The sequence below is a fragment of the Equus caballus genome, chromosome 12 (genome assembly GCF_041296265.1).
Source record: "Equus caballus isolate H_3958 breed thoroughbred chromosome 12, TB-T2T, whole genome shotgun sequence".
Taxonomy (NCBI): Eukaryota; Metazoa; Chordata; class Mammalia; order Perissodactyla; family Equidae; genus Equus; species Equus caballus.
Window position 1 is genome coordinate 45,491,021 of NC_091695.1, and position 16,528 is coordinate 45,507,548.

At 60.1% G+C, this 16,528-nt stretch overlaps 1 long non-coding RNA gene across 1 annotated transcript; it reads left to right on the forward strand.

The window, feature by feature from the left end:
* The first annotated feature begins 3,522 nt into the window (after positions 1-3,522).
* On the forward strand, positions 3,523-13,311 carry LOC138916764 (uncharacterized). The gene is made up of 2 exons (XR_011424152.1): positions 3,523-3,695; positions 8,968-13,311. It is a non-coding gene; the product is annotated as an uncharacterized lncRNA (long non-coding RNA).
* The last annotated feature ends 3,217 nt before the right edge of the window (positions 13,312-16,528 follow it).

Here is a 16,528-nt window from a genome sequence, read left to right on the forward strand (position 1 = left end):
GAACAAAGGATTCTGGGGAACGGCTTATGCAGGGCGTTGCCCCCCACTCCCCCCAGACATCAGCCTTTCAAGTGGAAGTTGAAAGGGCCACTGGCCCGTGGGCTGAGGCGGCGTGGAGGAAATGGGCTGGGGACGGAAATGACACGGCCGTGCAGGAATGCTGCACTAGGCTGACACCCCGGCCAGGCCCTCTGGCCAGCACTGAGGGCGCCCTGGGCACCCCGAGCTGGGAGGCGTCAGCCAGCAGCATGGGGGCCCAATCGAGCTGCCCCTGACAATGGAGGGGAAGACGGCCAGGCCTGACAACCCCCCTCACTGTTCCACCCGGGGGCCCTGCCTGGGACATTGCAGGCCTGCTCAGTGCCTAGACCCCGGGGGTCCAGGGCCCTGTGAGTTCGGAGGACTGGCCAGACCGGGCCGCCTCGCTCCCACCTCCAGTGTCAGGTCCTTCTTAGTGACGATGCGGACGCCCCTCGTCGTCTTCATCCTCACGCGCTGGGGACTTCCCGTGTGCTAAGTGGGCTGCGTGCCCAGCCCCATCATACCCCAGGCCGACTACACGATGGACTTACTGAAAATCCCCATGTAACAGATGAGGAAACTGAGGCCCCGAGAAGCCCGACAACTTGCCCAAGACCAAGTCCCTGTCCCCTTGCTCCCCCTGTCCTCTCCTCTGCCCCCTGCTTCTCCCCCTCCGTCCTTTATTAGACAATTTGTTATTAAGCACCCGCCATGCGCAGGCATGAGCCAGGTGTTGGGGACATCAAGATGACCGAGACCCCCCTGGGCCTCTCCTCCCAAAGACAGGCAGGTAAGTCCCCAGGCCGACTCTGGTGCATTGGGGGTGGCCCCCTGGAGACTGTGTGGGATGGGTCTGTGAGGCCGACTCTGGCTGGGAGCAAGGGTGCTGCAATCCTTTAGTGATGTCTGCCTTGTACACAGGTGGGGAGAGTGGGGGCGACTGTGCCATCCACCTGTAGATCCTAGACCAGCAGAGGCTCTCGAACGATCCAGACAGTGCTGGGCACCTTGTGTGGCCCTCCTGACCAATTCAGCCTTTTTCTCCCCATTTTTGGAGAATAAAGAAGAATGTATCTGAGGTCTTGCAGCTCGCCTGTGACAGAGCTGGGATCTGAACTCAGGCTCCGACGGCCCCGGTTTCCCGTGGTGTCACACTATTGCACCTGTTCTCCTTTTCACTTTGGCTGCCAGGGAGCTCAGCAAAGAACTTTAGGCTTGCTCTCAGGCCTCCACATTAGGCAGGGTTTGGGACATTTTTGTCACCCCCTCCTTGGCTCTCTTTATCCTCCCTGCTGGGCCTCCCATGGAGCAGGCCGGACATAAGTGATCAACTATAAATAAAACCAAGACTTCCGGTCTGGCTGTCGCTTGAGTTTCCTGGTGCATTTTTTTCAAGTCCTTAATCGGGGGGTGGGGGTGGGGCGCTCCTAGCGGAAGATGACATCACCATCAGCTGGCCCCCGGGGGGCAGGCCCCCAGCCCCGCAGGCCCACGTGGGCCCTGAATGCCCCCATTATGAGGGGTAACCTCATTACACCAGCCGCTCCGCACGGTGGAATTTCAAATGGGGTTTTGTGGTTTCTGCCCTTCGCAGCAGAGCGCACACAGGCAGCTGCGGTCGCCCGGCTTCCTCTGCCGCAGCAGCCCTGGCGCCCTGCCAGCCGGTGACCACCCCTTCCACCCTGAGTCACTCTCATTCTTAACTCTCTGACTCAGGCTCCTTTAAAGGGACAGCAGAGCCCAGGGCCGTCTGGCAAGGAGGGGCCGGCAGTGGAGGAGCCTGCCTGGGGAAGGGACAGAGGCCAGGAGAAAGCTCCGGGGTCCCTGGCAGGCAGCCGTCCTCCTCCGGAGCTGGGTGAGCAGCCTCTGCCCCCCTCCGTGCTCCCTCCCCCGGGATGGAGGGGGTTTCCTGCCCACTCCTGGCGACAGGAGGCTGCAATTTCCCCCACAGCTGACCTTCTGCAGGGCGGGAACCCCCGGGCATTGGGAACGGTCCTTTCTGCCCGGCCAGAAACGCTCCCCCAGCTCTGGCCCAGAAGGTCCCAGGACCTGTGCAGGCGTCCTCCTTGTCCTGCCTTGTCCACCGAGGGCAGCCCCCGGAACGTCCCGAGCTGCCACCTGGATGGCACAGCCTCGCTTTCTGCGGTTCTGTCTCCTCCTTTGGGGCTCGGCTCCCGGGCCCCTGCGCCGGGGTTCTCCCCGCCAGCTGCTGTCCACGCGGCTCCTCTGTTTGGGGTGCTTGCGGGTTAACCGGTTTCCCCAGCCGACACTGTCAGCCCCAGGAGGGCAGGGACCCTGCGTGTCTTGTTCGAGGCACGAGGCCCGGCCCTTTGGAGGCGCTCGAACAAACTTGCCGAAGGGCCCAGGGAACGGGGTAATGGCCAGTGGCGTCCCTCCATCACCAGTCCCCTTCAAGTCAGGCCAATCTGGGTGTGTGAGGTGGCCCCTCCACGACAGAAGGGGCACAAGAGGACGGAGGACCCCAAGCGTGGCAGACAGGCCAGGGGGCTCCTGCAGGGCCGGCTGGTAATTCCAACCCCGTGGCAGATCCGGGTTTGAGGCCTGAGTGAAACCTAAGACGCATTTCTCTTCCTTCTGTCTGACTCACGCCCGGGTTTGAAGTTCCCCTTTATGCCAGCGCTCCTCTGGAGGTTACCGAGTGGTCAGGCCAGGCCAGCAGGGCCTGGGCTCCTGGAGGACGCCGGGCCACAGTTTCATTCACAAAAACGGGACCCGCCCGGTCCCGGGGCCTGTGTGAGTGTGCAGCCCCCAGCTCGAGGCCAGCTCCCGGCCTCTGCAGGGGTTCTCACGGGAGTTTAGGAGGCCCGAGTTTGTGCCTCCACGTGGCCAGCATCCATCGGGACTTCTCGCTCCAAGCTCCTGGCTCACCCTCCCCGGGGGCTGGGGCAAGGATGGGGGGTGGGGACGGGAGCCTGGGACCGGCCACAGAGGCCTTGGTCTTCCCCAGGGGACCGATTGGTCTTTGCCTAGGCAGCCGGGAGGCCAGGGCCCCAGTGGGGTGGCTTTCCTCCTGCCCGATGGACACATTCCCCTCTGGTTCCCGCCTCCCAGGCAGGGATGGATGGAAGGATAAGGGAGGATAAAGGAGTTAGAAGAAAGTGATGCCCGTCGGGGCGCAGCCCTCCTATGGGCAATGTCTTAAAGGTCTGCAGGGAGCAGCTGGTCCTGGAGGCCCTCAGTGGGTGCCAGGGCACACCGCTGACTTGATGCGATCCCACCCTCCTGAGCTGCCAGTCTGATGGTGGAGACGGACGGGCAGGCAGACGGTGAGGACAGAGTGGGAAGCCCCTTTTAGCAGGAGAAGGACAGAGAAGGGGGTTGGCCCAGCTGGGGCATCAAGGAGGCCTCCCAGGAGGAGGGAGCACCTGGGCAGGCCCCTGAAGGACAGGGAGACGTCAGCAGGGGGGATGAAGTGGAGGGGAGGCGAGGCGGGGAGGGGCTGTAGGCTGAACGACAGGATGCGCGAGAGCTTGGAAGCAAGGGAGAACGTGGGCGGCAGTGCTGCAGGACGGGCGGGCCAGCGGGGCAGCGGGAGAGGAGGCTGCGTGCTGGCTGTAGGGGCCCAGGACACGGGAAGAGCTGAGGCTGGAGGGAGCCGGGGGCCCCTCTGAGCCGGAAAGCCAACGGAGCAGCTGGGACGTTTCCCAAGGATGGTGAGGAGCCCCTGCAGGCTTGGCTTGCTCCAGGGTCTGGCTTCTGGTTGCCTCCATGGGCAGGGAGGCTGGGGGTCCACCTGGCCAGGGGGCTGTCTCGCAGCGAGGCCACACCACCCTCTGGCCAAGGCCCTGCCAGAGCTTCGGGGCTGCCCCGGGGGGTGCTGGGGCTATCCCAGGCTTGGTGGGCGGTGGGGGGCCAAGACCATCACCAGACGCAAATCTAAGACCCCGCATCCTGGCCAGTTTGGAAAGAGCTGAGTCGGGGGGTGTGGGGGGCAGGGGCTGTGACTCTGAGCTTGAAAGCAGAGAGAAAAGGCCACTGGGTGAGAGGCCACAGCCAGCCCTGATCCTGGGGCCTGGGCCCCTCTCTCCTGGGCGAAGCAGCATCCATCGGGCTCTCCCCACAGCTGCTCCCTTGTGTGCGGGCTCCAGGCCTCTGGAACCCAGAAGAACGGGGCGCAGAGACGACCAGGCTGATGGCGCCAGGTCCTCGTCCGGCCTTGGCCACACTGGTTCCCACCTGCGTTAGAGGGTCCCGTCTGGCATCCTTGGCCATTGGTTACTTGTGGAGACTATTTCAATTAGCTCGTTTGTGTCTCCCAGTTAATAACGGAGAACGGCAATGGAGCAGAGGAAATGAGAGATGGCAGTCACTGCTCAGCAGTGACCCGCAGGGCGTGGACGAAGGAGGAAGGCACCGGATATTGTCACAGAGCCTCATGTCTCTGATGACTTCTGGACCACTCGGGGGCATGTGGTTTCTCAGTGGCAGGTGGGACCATCCCGTCTGTCCTGCCACCCTCGCCTGGCTGACCACAGCCTCCTGTGTCCCCTTCGTTTTGACCTCACGCGGCCCCCACCAGGAGGGCACTGCCTCCTCTGGTACAGTGGAGGAGACTGAGGCTCCAAGGACAGTCCCACCCAGGGTCGCATGGCGCTGTGCGGTCCAGCGGGTCTCTCATTGGCCTCCTGACCCTCCAGGCCTGGCTGCCGTGGGCCCTAAATTCAATCACAGGAACGAAGCACTTCGAAATGCACAAGCTGTAAGGTATTATGATGATGATAAAAACACAGCCAATTATGGTTTTATGAGGCTGAGCTGCCCTTCTGGAATTCTCTCTTATCCAGTGATCTCAAAGCGCTGGGCTGGTCCAGAATTAATTAGGCCCTGCAGCCAAGGACCACAGACGGCACCTAGGAGCACCGAGGGGGCAGGCTGGGGCCAGACAGGAAGCAACGAGCATTGCTCATGCCCCTGTGGCTTCAGGCCGGCTCTCCCTGAGCCAGCTGGAGGGATGGTGGGAAGCTTTGGGGCCTCTCCCTTCCCAACCAGATCAGGGATGAAGACCATCGGCAGGAGGAACAAAGCCAAGGGCTCCACGGTCGACAAGGAGGGAGGGAGGGGCAGTTCCGTCTGGTTTAGGGTTTTCCTGGTCCAGATCCTGCCCGTCCCTTGTGACTGTGAGCTCCTGCAGGTCATGGGCCATGATCTGAGTCATGGGGGCTACTGGAATGGACAAGTTTTGATGGCTGGAGAAGAGGGAGGGGACATGGAAGACTGGGGCATAAGAGGAAAGCCACAGGACCTGCCGCCTTGTCAGGGCTTACTGAGCAAGGTCAATGAATAAATGATTGATGGATGGCCAGACAGGTATGTGGAAGGATAAATGGATCGATGAGTGTCTGGATAGTCTCCAGGAAGATAGATGAGCAGGTGGATGGATGGATGGATGGATGAGTGAATGGATGGATGAGAGTGTGGATAGATGGATGGGTGGGTGAGTGGGTGGATGGATGGATGAATGGATGAGAGTGTGGGTAGATGGATGGGTGGGTGGGTGGATGGATGGATGAGTGCATGGATGGACAGATGTGGAGAATGGGGTATGAATGAACATAGGATGAGTGTGTATGTGGATGTGCGTGTGAGTGTGTGTGTTCCAAAGGGGTGCTGAGGACACGGCCAGGCTGCAAGAAAGTGCTCCCATTGGACAGTTGGATGGATGAATGGATGGACGGATTGGCGGGTTGACAGACAATAGAATAAGCGTCTGAGTGCATCTCAAGGAGGGAACGTGGGCAATGTGAGAGGATTCCAGCAGGTACCTTGGTGGGGCCAGCAGGACCTCCTGGACAGAGTTTTGGCATGCATGGCATGATGCCCACGTCCTCCATCACTGGCCAACAGCCTGGGGGATCAATGATCCGAGCTAGGACCAGGAGACTTGGATCCTCTTCTCGATTCTGCTTTATCGGCCCTTTGACCTTGGCCGGCCGTCTCCCCTCTAGGCTCCTGTCTCCCCGTCTGGACCGTGAAGACTTGCTGGATGGGCTGTCTTCTCAGGAAGGCAGGAAGAGCCTCCTGGGTTCTCTGGAGGGGAGCCACCCAGCCCCTCTCCCCTCCTCTCGCAGGTCCTCCGTCGCTCTGCCTCCGGGCTCCGTCCAGGCACCTGCCATGCGCCCTCTTGCCCACCATTCTCTAAGCATCTGGGCGCAAAACCAGCCTGGGAGGTGGGCCCTGGGGAAAGGAGAACTGGCCCCTTCCCCAAGGGCGGGCGGGTGAGGGGCTGCCCTGGCCACAGACGGCCTCTCAGCGGGGCCCTGGCAGGCTCCAGGCTGAGTCACCCTGAGTCACCCCTGTCACTTCCTACCACACATTCCTTCATTCATATAGTGTCTCATCCTTAAGGCCGCCTCTTTGGAATCTCCTCGGGTGTTTGCCAAGGGTGTGGAGGGCATTCAGCCTGCCCCGGCGGGACGTGCCAAGGGCTGGGCCCCTGGAGCCCTGCAGGGAGAGAGGGCTGGACCGTGGGACCTCCCAGGAAGGGAGTGGACGCCCTCTGAGCCCCCTCCGGCCGGGGATCTCTCTGACTCTCACTGGCCGGCTGCCCCCTGGATGGGTGGGGTGGGTCCTCACCTCTATGGGGCCCCGAACTGCCACCTTAAGACTTGGGCTCCTGGGAACACAAGGCCTGCGGTTGCACTGGAGTTCACGGGCCCCGGGAGACGGAAACGGCTCGCCGGCCCCCTCGCCTGTCTCCTAGACTCCACTCACTCATTCATTCCCTCACTCATTCATTCCCCACATGTCTTGTCGGCAGGTCTGCCTGGCGCTGTGCCAGCCCTGGAGACACACGGACCCCAACCCCTCACGTGCTCTCTTGCCCGAGGAGGGGGCGGCCGCTGCCAGGTTGCCCTTCTGCTTCAACAGCCTTGCGAACTTGCCTCCCTCCGTGGTCCCTGGCTCCTAACAAGGCTGCGTTTGTCTTGTAGTTGAAATTCCACTAATTTTTCTCTGCCTTTGCATTAATGATTCCTCTTTAAACATCAAAGGGAGCCGTAGGACGATTTTACTCCCAGCCATTTCGGATGAGAGGTGCCTGATGATTATCCGCCGCTCCAATGACAGGCTGCGCTCTCCTCGGATTCCCAAGATTACAAAAGGAAATTCAGCTAATTATAGTCTGATAGAAATTACAGTCCTGCCGATTCCTGATTGTCTTGGTGGCTTGGCATGAATCATTGTGTTCTTTGATAAGATTTTATTAATCGGGCAGGAATCTCACGAGGTCCCTCCTGGCAGGAGAATTTCTTTTGTGTACCTCTCCCACAAACAACTTGCCCGTGTTATGCCCGCAAGCCATGGAGGGGCTGGATTATGGGGATGGGGAAGCAAGAACAGAGGCCTGGAGTCAGGAATCCTGGGTTTCTGCGTAGCCAGGAACCTGCTGTGTGACCTTTGGCAGACCTCTTGCCTCTCTGGGCCTTCTTTGCTTCATCGGAAGGGAGGCAGTGTGGTACAGCGGTTAAGAACAGGGGCTCTGGGCTCAGACTGCCCCTTTCTAGCTGTGTGTCCTTGGGCAACTTCTTTGAGCCTCAGTTTCTTCATCCGTAAAATGGGGATGCTGGTAATAAGAACTCACAAGGTTCTTCTAAGAATTAAATGAGCTAATATATGTGGGCTGACGAAGCTGTATAATACACGTAAATCAGCTGGCATGCAAGGAGAGCTCCAAAGGTACCAGCTGTGTTCTTATTAAAGTGGCCACGGGCAGGAGTCGAGATGACGTCTACAGACCCGTGCAGACAGAGATCCCCGAGCCGTGAGGGAGGCGGGGTCCCCGTTCGCAGGTGGGAAAACTGAGACTCAGGGAGGCCCTGGGAAGTACAGACAGTCACGCAGGGAACAGGAGGCCCGCGAGAGATCCTGCCGCTCTCCTTCCTGAAACCGCCCGGCGGCCTCTCCACGCGGAACTTAGCCAGAAGGAACATGCGATCTTCGAAAGGGCGTTGGCTCTGCGGGATGCTGGGCCCGTGGCCGCACACGTCACCGAGGCCCTCCTGCCCCATGGTGGTCCAGGAGCAGGGAGTTGATGGGCGTATTGAGAGCGTCTGGGTTGGAGGCTGGGGGTGAAGGAACCGCGAGCACCTGCCAACTTGCTTAGGCCTGAAAAGGACCCGGACCAGCGGGAGGGCGGTTTACGGTCATGCCGATAGTTTCCGCCCCTGGGCCTTTGCCGAGGCCTGGTCCTGGGCGTCCCTATGTGTCTAAATGGCAGAAGTGAGATATTTTAACTGCGATTGCCATCGCTGTCCCCATTCCCACTTTCTCTGTCCGCCCTGCCCTTGCCTTGGGCCGCCTTGGAATGGCTGTCGACGCATTTGGGATTCAGTTAAGGAGAAATGGAGTTGGGGATCCCTTTGGTTTGATGTATGAGATGCATTTCTAGAGTCTGGAGACGCGTCTGCAGACAGGTGAGTCGGGGCCGGCTGTCCTGGTGCAGGAAGGGCGTCGGGGTCCCCTGCCCCTCTCGGAACTGAGCCAGCACTGTGCACCCTCGGGGAGGGTGCTGCAGTATACGACGCTGCGCAGTGTAGACGGCAGTGTAGACGGCAGTGGAGGGGAAGGAGGCTTCAAGGTAGGCAGCTGGAACTGGAATTCTCCAGTCCAGGGAGGGGTGCGAGATCTCACAGACGCCGTTAGTCGATGAGGAAGCTATCTTTTCAGGAACACACCCAACAACACCGGCAGGGCCACGGAGGGCCCGAGACGGAGGGGCTCGCCCGGAGGCACAGATCCAGCGACCGGCGGGACCACCGGGGCCCCCAGTCTCCCCTACTCCCGCCACACGGTGGGCTCGGGATTGGGGTCACCCTACGACTTCCCGAGCGGAGAAATGTGTCAAAATGAAAACTGCTGAGTGTCAGAATCCTCCTCCACAAACCATCCGTGTGTTTGTCTCCAGAATGTTCTTCCTTCCCTTCCCAGGAGCATCCGCGATCTTGCAGGACACCGCTTCCCTTGGCCGCCAGGAAGTCGGCGGCAGGGTCCTGAGGTCAGTCGAGCAGCTGGTGGAGTTAGAATGTGCTGGTTCGGAAGCCGGCGGGCACCAGCTCCCCCCGCGGCCGGACGCCTCGCCGACAGCCGCGTCTCCTGGACAACTTTGGGTCTCGGCGGTTCCTGTCACTCGGGGACCCAGGGGACGCCGGGACCTGCCCGGTCAGGCCTAGCGGGGTTAGGACCCGACAGGGGGTTGGTGGGAGCAGGCAGCTGCGTCCGGTTTCTTCCACTGGGACCACGGGACCCTTAACCCCACCTTGACCCAAATCGTCCACACCACCTTCCTAGGCCCGGCGTGGAGGCCACACCGTCCTGGTCAGGAGTGTCCTACCCTCCCCTGGGGTCCCCTAGTCCCTGTGCCTCAGCCTTAGGAACTGTCATCGTCCCTTGCATATTCGTGTCATCTTAATCACTTAACTCCTCTTGCGCCCCGAGCGTATGACCCGGGCCGGGCATGCTTGGAAGCGCTCTGCGTGCCCCGGGCTGTCCCGGCCACATGGCATTTGGATCCTGACCACTTCTTGCCACCTCCCCCACCTCCCTGGCCCAAGCCGCCCGGCTTTCTGCAGGGGTCCTCCATGACCCTTTGATCCCTCCCTTGGCCCCTAAGGTAGCGATCTTGTTAAAATCTGAGGCTTGTCGCGCCCTTCCTCTGCTCACCTCCAGTGGCTGCTCCTCAGAGGAAATGGCAGAGTCTTCACCAGACCTGCAGCCCGCCCGTCTCCCTGCTCCACCCCTGCCCTCCCTTCTCTGACCTCATCTCCCTCCTTCCTTGACTCCAGCCACAATGGCCTCCCCGCTGCTCCTCATACTTTGCAGGCAGCCTGAGACCCCAGGGCCTTTGCACTTGCTGTGCTCTGTGCCTGGGACACTCCTTGACCTTGTTTGCATCCTTCTGTCCTTGAGGGATTTGCTCACACGAGGGCCTGCTCAGTTAGCCTCCCCTGGCCCCCATTTACAACCGCTCCCTGACACTCTGTAGCTCTCGCCTACCTGACATGCTCAATGGTTTATGTCTTTATCTTGCTGCCTCTACCAGGAGGTGAGCCACATGGTGGCAGAGACTTTGGGTGCTTTGTTCCCTGCTTGATCCCCCACATCTGCAACCAGGCTGAGCACTGGCGGGCGCTCCGTGAACATTTGTTGAACAAGGGAAGGACTATCCGAGAGGACGGGTGGGACGGTGACCTCCATTGCACCTATGGAGAAGCTGCGGGTGGTGGACGTGGACGCAGTTCCTGAGGCTCCCCGCCCTCTGATTGCGAGACCCAGTTTTTAACTGAGGCCCCCGCTGCCTCCCACGCACACACAGTGCCCCTTGAGGAAGGGATGGGGAGAAGGGGTCTAGCATAGCTGGGGGTGTGGGGACAGGGAAGAGCATCCTGGGGAGGGAACAGCATGTGCAAAGGCAGCAACCTGGAAGGTCAAGGTCGCCCCTGATTGGGCCTGCCTGGAGGTCACACGGAGGTGGGCAGTGGTGGGGACCCCAGGACAGGACCTGGAGGGGGACCCACGGGCGGCAAGGCGCCCTGGCAGAGGGCCTCATAGGCCATGGGGAGCAGCCTGGAGTCTATCTGGAAGCCAGTGGGAGGAGGAGGTGAGACTGGCAGGGTCCTGTTTGAAGCCCTCTGTGACAGGTACAGCTGCATCAGAAGGTGAGTTGGGGGTGAGGCTCAATCTGGGGGAGACGCCGGTGTGGGCTGGAGGCTGGAGGGCAGATGTGGGAGTGGAGGAAGAAGAATGATTGGGGCTTGGTTGGGAAGTCACTGCGTCCCCCGGTTTGTGGCTGGATGACAATGCAGGAGGGGAACATGGGGGAAGACAGGTGGAGAGCGGGGTTCAGTTTGGGGTGCACGGTGGTTTTGCTGCTTAGAGTTCTTCCAAAGGCGAGCGAGTGCCTTGGGCTGCTTGCCTAGCAGTTCTGGACCCGGGGAGAGGTCCTGGCCATAGAAAAAGAGCCTGGGGTCCCAGTGTTCACCTGGTGACTTCGGCGTGGAGGGAACGAGCTCCTACGGCAGGGGGCGTCTGGAGGAGAGAGGGCAGTTGCCTCCGCTCCTGGCCCGACCAGCTGCTGGCGGTCGCCACCCCCCCCCCCCCACCCCCAGCACCTGTTGTTTGTGGGCACAGAGCCGCTGGCGCCCGGCTCGCTCTGGCCCCTTCTGACGCGGGAGGCCGGCCGGGCTGGGAATGCTCCTAGGGTCCGCTGTCACTGCCTCCGATTTCACAGTGTTAGTGACCAAGGCGGATTTAATCTTATTTTTCACCAGAAAAAAAATGGTATAGATTTGGGGCTCCTGCCAATGATTCAAGAGGAGAACAGCTGAAAGGATTTGTGTTTTCAAGGGAACTTTCTTCTTCAGGCTTTGCCCACCCTGCATCCTTCTGGAAAACCACAGCGAGGGCTGGAGCATCTCTGGTTGGGGTGGGGGGTGGTGGAGCCGGGTCCTGGGTCCAGCTCTGCTTGTAGCTCTCGGCGGGATTCTGGGACGAAAACAGGGACAATGACCGCTGGGGCAGCTCAGAGCGACAATCGCTGCTCTGAGCTCCAGGTCCATCTCCCAACCACCTGCCCAGTGTCTCCACGGGCGCTCAGAGGCACCTTCAACTCAACACACCTCAAACCTCACTGGCTATCGCCCCACCAGCCCCAACCTGGTCCTCCCCAATGCTCCTATTCTCAGGGAATGGCGCCAAGCCTTGCCCACAGCCGTCACCTCCGATAAGTGCTTCCTTAGCCCGCCTGGGGAGTCCCGTCCATATTACACAGCTCTCGGATCCAGCTCTCAGATTCTTCCACCTCATTCCGGCGTTCCGACCTCCTTCTGTGAATCTCAAACCTGTCTCCTTCTCCGTACCTCCGCCACCGCCCTCTTCTCTACCGCCCCATATGGTCTCACTGGTGGCGTTCCTCCCTCCATCCCCGTGTGTGCCCTCTGACCCCCTCCCCACCCGGGTGTGTGTGCTTCCAGGTCCAGGTCCGCCTCGGCCTCCCGGTGCTTCCCCATGGCTCTTGGGGGAGGACCAGTGAGGAGATAAGCTGAGATAAACCTGTTGTCCCAGGGCTCCAGGAATCTGAGTTCAGTGGGACTTTCGCATGAGTTTAACACACGGGGGAGATATGAAGTGCTGCAAGGAGGGTGTGGGGAGGTGTGGGGTCCAGTCCCAGGGAGCCGGGCCTGGGGAGAGCCGCCAAGAGGAGGGTGATGTCAGAGCTGGGCCTCGGGACACGGGAGTCCGGGCCTCGGGGACGGGAGAGGAGCTCTGGGCAGAGAAAGCGCCTCCTGACCTCCGCCTGGGAGGACGCTTGGAGAGGTGGCTGTACCTCCATCATCTCCAGGACCATCCAGGGGTGGCACCGAGCGTGGGAATGAACACATAGCAGTCGTAGACCTTATGCCAACATTTTTTGAGTGCCTACTATGTGCCTGGCCCCGGGCAACACTTGACATGCGTTAACTCCCCGATCGTCCCAGCAACCCGGTTATTACTCCCAGTTTGCAGATGTAGAGACGGAAGCTCAGAGAGGTTCAGTGACTTGCTTAAGACCACACAGTAAGTCAGGGCTGAACGCAGGCTGACTGGCTTCAGGGTCCCGGAATGGATGGAGGGGGCGGAGTCTTGGGCAGGTGGGTCACGGAGGTCCCAGGAGCTCCCTCGGGTGCGGCTCTAGCACCATCAGAGAGTATCTCTTGACACTGCAGGGTCCCCTCTTCATCGCCCCTGAGCCTGAGGCTACCTGGTACCCCCACCTGGGGAGAGAGGGTCTGTGAAATCAGGGGCTTTCCCAGAACATGGGCATCCAGGACTGGGACCCGAATCCGTCCATTCCGGAGCCCACCCGGCCCCCTCCAGCGACCCACGGGGACCATTGCCCGCATGTGCTGAGCTGTCCTCTGAGTCTTGCCCTGTTTCACGCCCCTCGGGAGGATTGTCACGTAATCTCAGGAGGACTCGGTGGTGCAGACACTGTCATTATTCCCCACTCACGGACCTGGAAACCGAGCCACAAAGAAGCAAGCCACTTTGCAGGGTCTCGCTGCTCTGCTAGTGAAAGGCCGAGCTGGGATGTGGACCAGGCGGTCTGCTCATCCCCTCTTGTCTACACCCCATGCGGAGGGAAAATAGTGTGGAGAATTCCATCTTCCCATGCTGCATTTCTGCCACGAAGCTGAGAGGAAAGAGCTTAACCTTTGTTGAGGACCTACCGTGAGCTGGCCCATCTCATACCCTTACTTTGCAAATAAACATTCTTTCTTTTCTTTTGGTGAGGAAGATTGGCCCTGAGCTAACATCTGTGCCAATCTTCCTCTATTTTGTATGTGGATCACCGCCACAGCATGGCTTGATGAGTGGTGTAGGTCCATGCCCGGGATCCAAACCTGTGACCCTGGGCCCCCAAAGCTGAGTGTGCCAAACTTAACCACTACGCAGTGGGGCCGGCCCTTGCAAATGAACCTTCTTGATCACATCTACGATGAGGAAATGAGACTCAAGGAGGCAAAGCTGACTGGCTCCAGGTCATCTAGTGGGTCGGGGTGGGAGCTGGGGGGGGAATCAAGATTCACCAGCCTGGGGGGACCCCGCAGTCCCCCTGGAGATGCCCCGAGCAGAGCAGCCTGGGCCCTGAGGCCGGGCCCTTCAAGGGGCTGGCTCCCCTCCACAGCCTCTGCCTTCTCCCCCTTCCCACCAGGGGGCCTGGGGAGAATTTAGTGGGGGACGTTTTCAAAGTGACTGTCAAAGGAAACTGGTTGTAGGAAGGAAATGCACAATTAGGAGCTTCAGAGTAATTTCCAGCGTGCAGTTGAGCTCCCTGTAAACAGTCAAGAGGGAGAACGCTCGGCTTTTCCCTGGCTCGAGGTTCCTGCCAGCTCCGCGGCCCCCAGCCCCGGGGGGCCCAGGCCAGGCACTGGCGGGAGGCTAGGAGGCCACCAGCCTCGGACCAGGGAGGCACTGGGGGCCTCGGGGAGCTGCCGTTCCCAAGAGGGACGGCTTCCAGCAGAATGTGCCGGCATTACAGAAAGGAAATATTAACATTGTAATTATAATTCTGTTTATTTAATTAAGTTATTAAACAGGCTCGGCCTGGGGGGGAGAGAGAGAAAAAAAAGCAACCTTAGGTTCACTCTGATTGTTTCTCCCAGGATGTAATTAGAGCGTTTGAGAAGGAACCAGAGCCAGAAAAGACAGCGGGCTCTGCCGGCCCAGGGGTCCCGGCCTGGGGTCTGGGCCGGGTGAGGGGGCCCGGCTGGCCCTGTGGGAGGATGCTATGCTGTGGGGACAGGCCCCGTGAGAGGAGGGGTCGGGGCCTGTTGGTGTCCCCGTGCCTGGCACACAGTGGGTGCTCAGGTCATAGTGTGGAATGAGTGCCTGGTGGGCGGTGAACCAGCCAAAGGGGCTGGGCAGTGACCGTCTCTGCTGCCCTGAAGACCCTCAGCACATGGTTTCCCAGAGGGGACCCAGCAGCACCCTGCTGGACTCGAGGCTGGACTCTGCCAGGATGCACTGCTCTGGCCTCTCTGGTGGCCGACCCAGCATCCGTCCTGGCCGTTGGTGACCAAACCATGCTGCCTGCTATATACTGACCTCTCCCTCTTTCCTCAGTCTCTGACCTGGTCACTTGTGGCTGATGACCAAGGAGAACAGTATCACCCCCAGGAGAGGACCAACAAATTCCACCAGCCCCAGACTCCCGTGCGGCCCCGGCCCCTGAGCCACCTAAAGGGGCGGGTTTCCTAAGGGACTGGAGCACCAGGTCTCAGAGCGTTTGAGCAGCTGAAGGCCCTCCCCCGGGGGTCCCCCACACTGGCCCTCCGCTTTGAAGAGCCAATTTTGGGATCCAAGGCCAGGCCCGGCAGAGTGTCTCCTGACGGGGGGGGAGGGGGCGCCCAGGAAGGGCACCGGCCCCGAGCAGGCCCCAGATCCGGTTCTGTGCGCCCCTGAGCTGACAGCTGCCCCCAGGCTCCGTGCAGAACCTCCCGTCGGACGGGAAGTGTCTCGTTCCAGCTGGCACAGCCTTATCAAACAGTCGGGCTTTGTAAGTGTGGACAGCTGCGGTGACGGCTCTGGGCTGGGGGCAGGGGCCAGCTGGGGGGCCTGGACTTAGGAAGCTGAGGAGGGGGAGGCCAAAGCCAGGGTGTCTGCAAGTGGGTGGGAGAGAGAAGATCTCGGAGGTTTGGTTCAGGCGGAGCCTCTTGGAAAGCTGTCCCTCGAGTGGGCGCCAGGGTGCAAGGCCTAAGAGGGGAGTGATCGTGAAGGGAAGAGGAATGTGCATGGGGAAGGCGGGAGGGGCTGGGCCTACCCTCCAGGACTCCTGCTTGCCCTGCGTGCTAAAGAGCCATCCCTCAATGGGCAACACCGAGGCAGCCACAAAACTAACCATTTAGAGGAATGGGAGGGTATGGGGACCCTTCTTATATACAACCAGCCATCCATTCACCCACCCACCCATCCAGTCATCCATTCATGCACCCACCCATCCATCAACTCATCTACCCATCCATCAACTCATCCACTCATCCATCCTTCCACACATCCACCCATCCACCAACCATCCATTCATCCATCCATCCATGCACCCACCCATCCATTCAACCACCCACCCATCCATCAACTCATCCACCCATCCACTCATCCACTCATCCACCCATCCACTCATCCATTCACGCATCCACACATCCATCCACCCATCTACTCATCCTTCCATCCATCCACCCACTCACCCATCCATCCATCCACTCAACCATTCATGCACCCACCCATCCTTCCACCCACCCACCCATCCACACATCCATTCACGCACCCACCCATCCTTCCACCCACCCACCCATCCACTCACTCATGCATCCATTTATCCACCCATCCATCTACTCACCCATCCATCACCCACTGATTCCTCCATTCATCCATCCATCCACCCACTCATCCATCCATCTATCCATCCACCCACCCACTCATCCACCCACCCCCACCGTATTATCGTTGTGGCATTGGAGGAAACAGTGCACGTAAGGTATTCAGCATAGGAGGTGCTCAATAACTCTTACGATTTATTATTTGCATCCCCATTGCCATGATTATTATTATCCTCATCTGGGATGGGAGTGGGGCAGTTTGGGGAAGCCTTCCCAAAAGTGGGGTCATTGAGGCTGGGTATTGAAAGATGGGTCGGAATTTGCTGGGCCCCAGCCCTCTGCTCCCCCGGCCCCAGCAACTCACGCTCCTGCTGCACTCGTTCCTGCCTCTGCCCCGTGCCTGCCACCCCTGCTTCTCCGCCCCAGGGTCTGCTGCCTTTGGGACCAGCTTGGGTTCTTCCTCGTTCTGGAGGACTTCTTGCCTCCTCCAGGTGCCCTCGTGCTCCTTGGTCTTGCCTTGGTAGCGCACAGACCACACCCTTCCTCAGGCCTTTGGTGCTCCATCTTGAACTTTGTACCTCCTCAGCTGACTCTTCAGAGAGGGTAAGAGTCTTCTCCTGCATTCTCTCAGAGGCCCA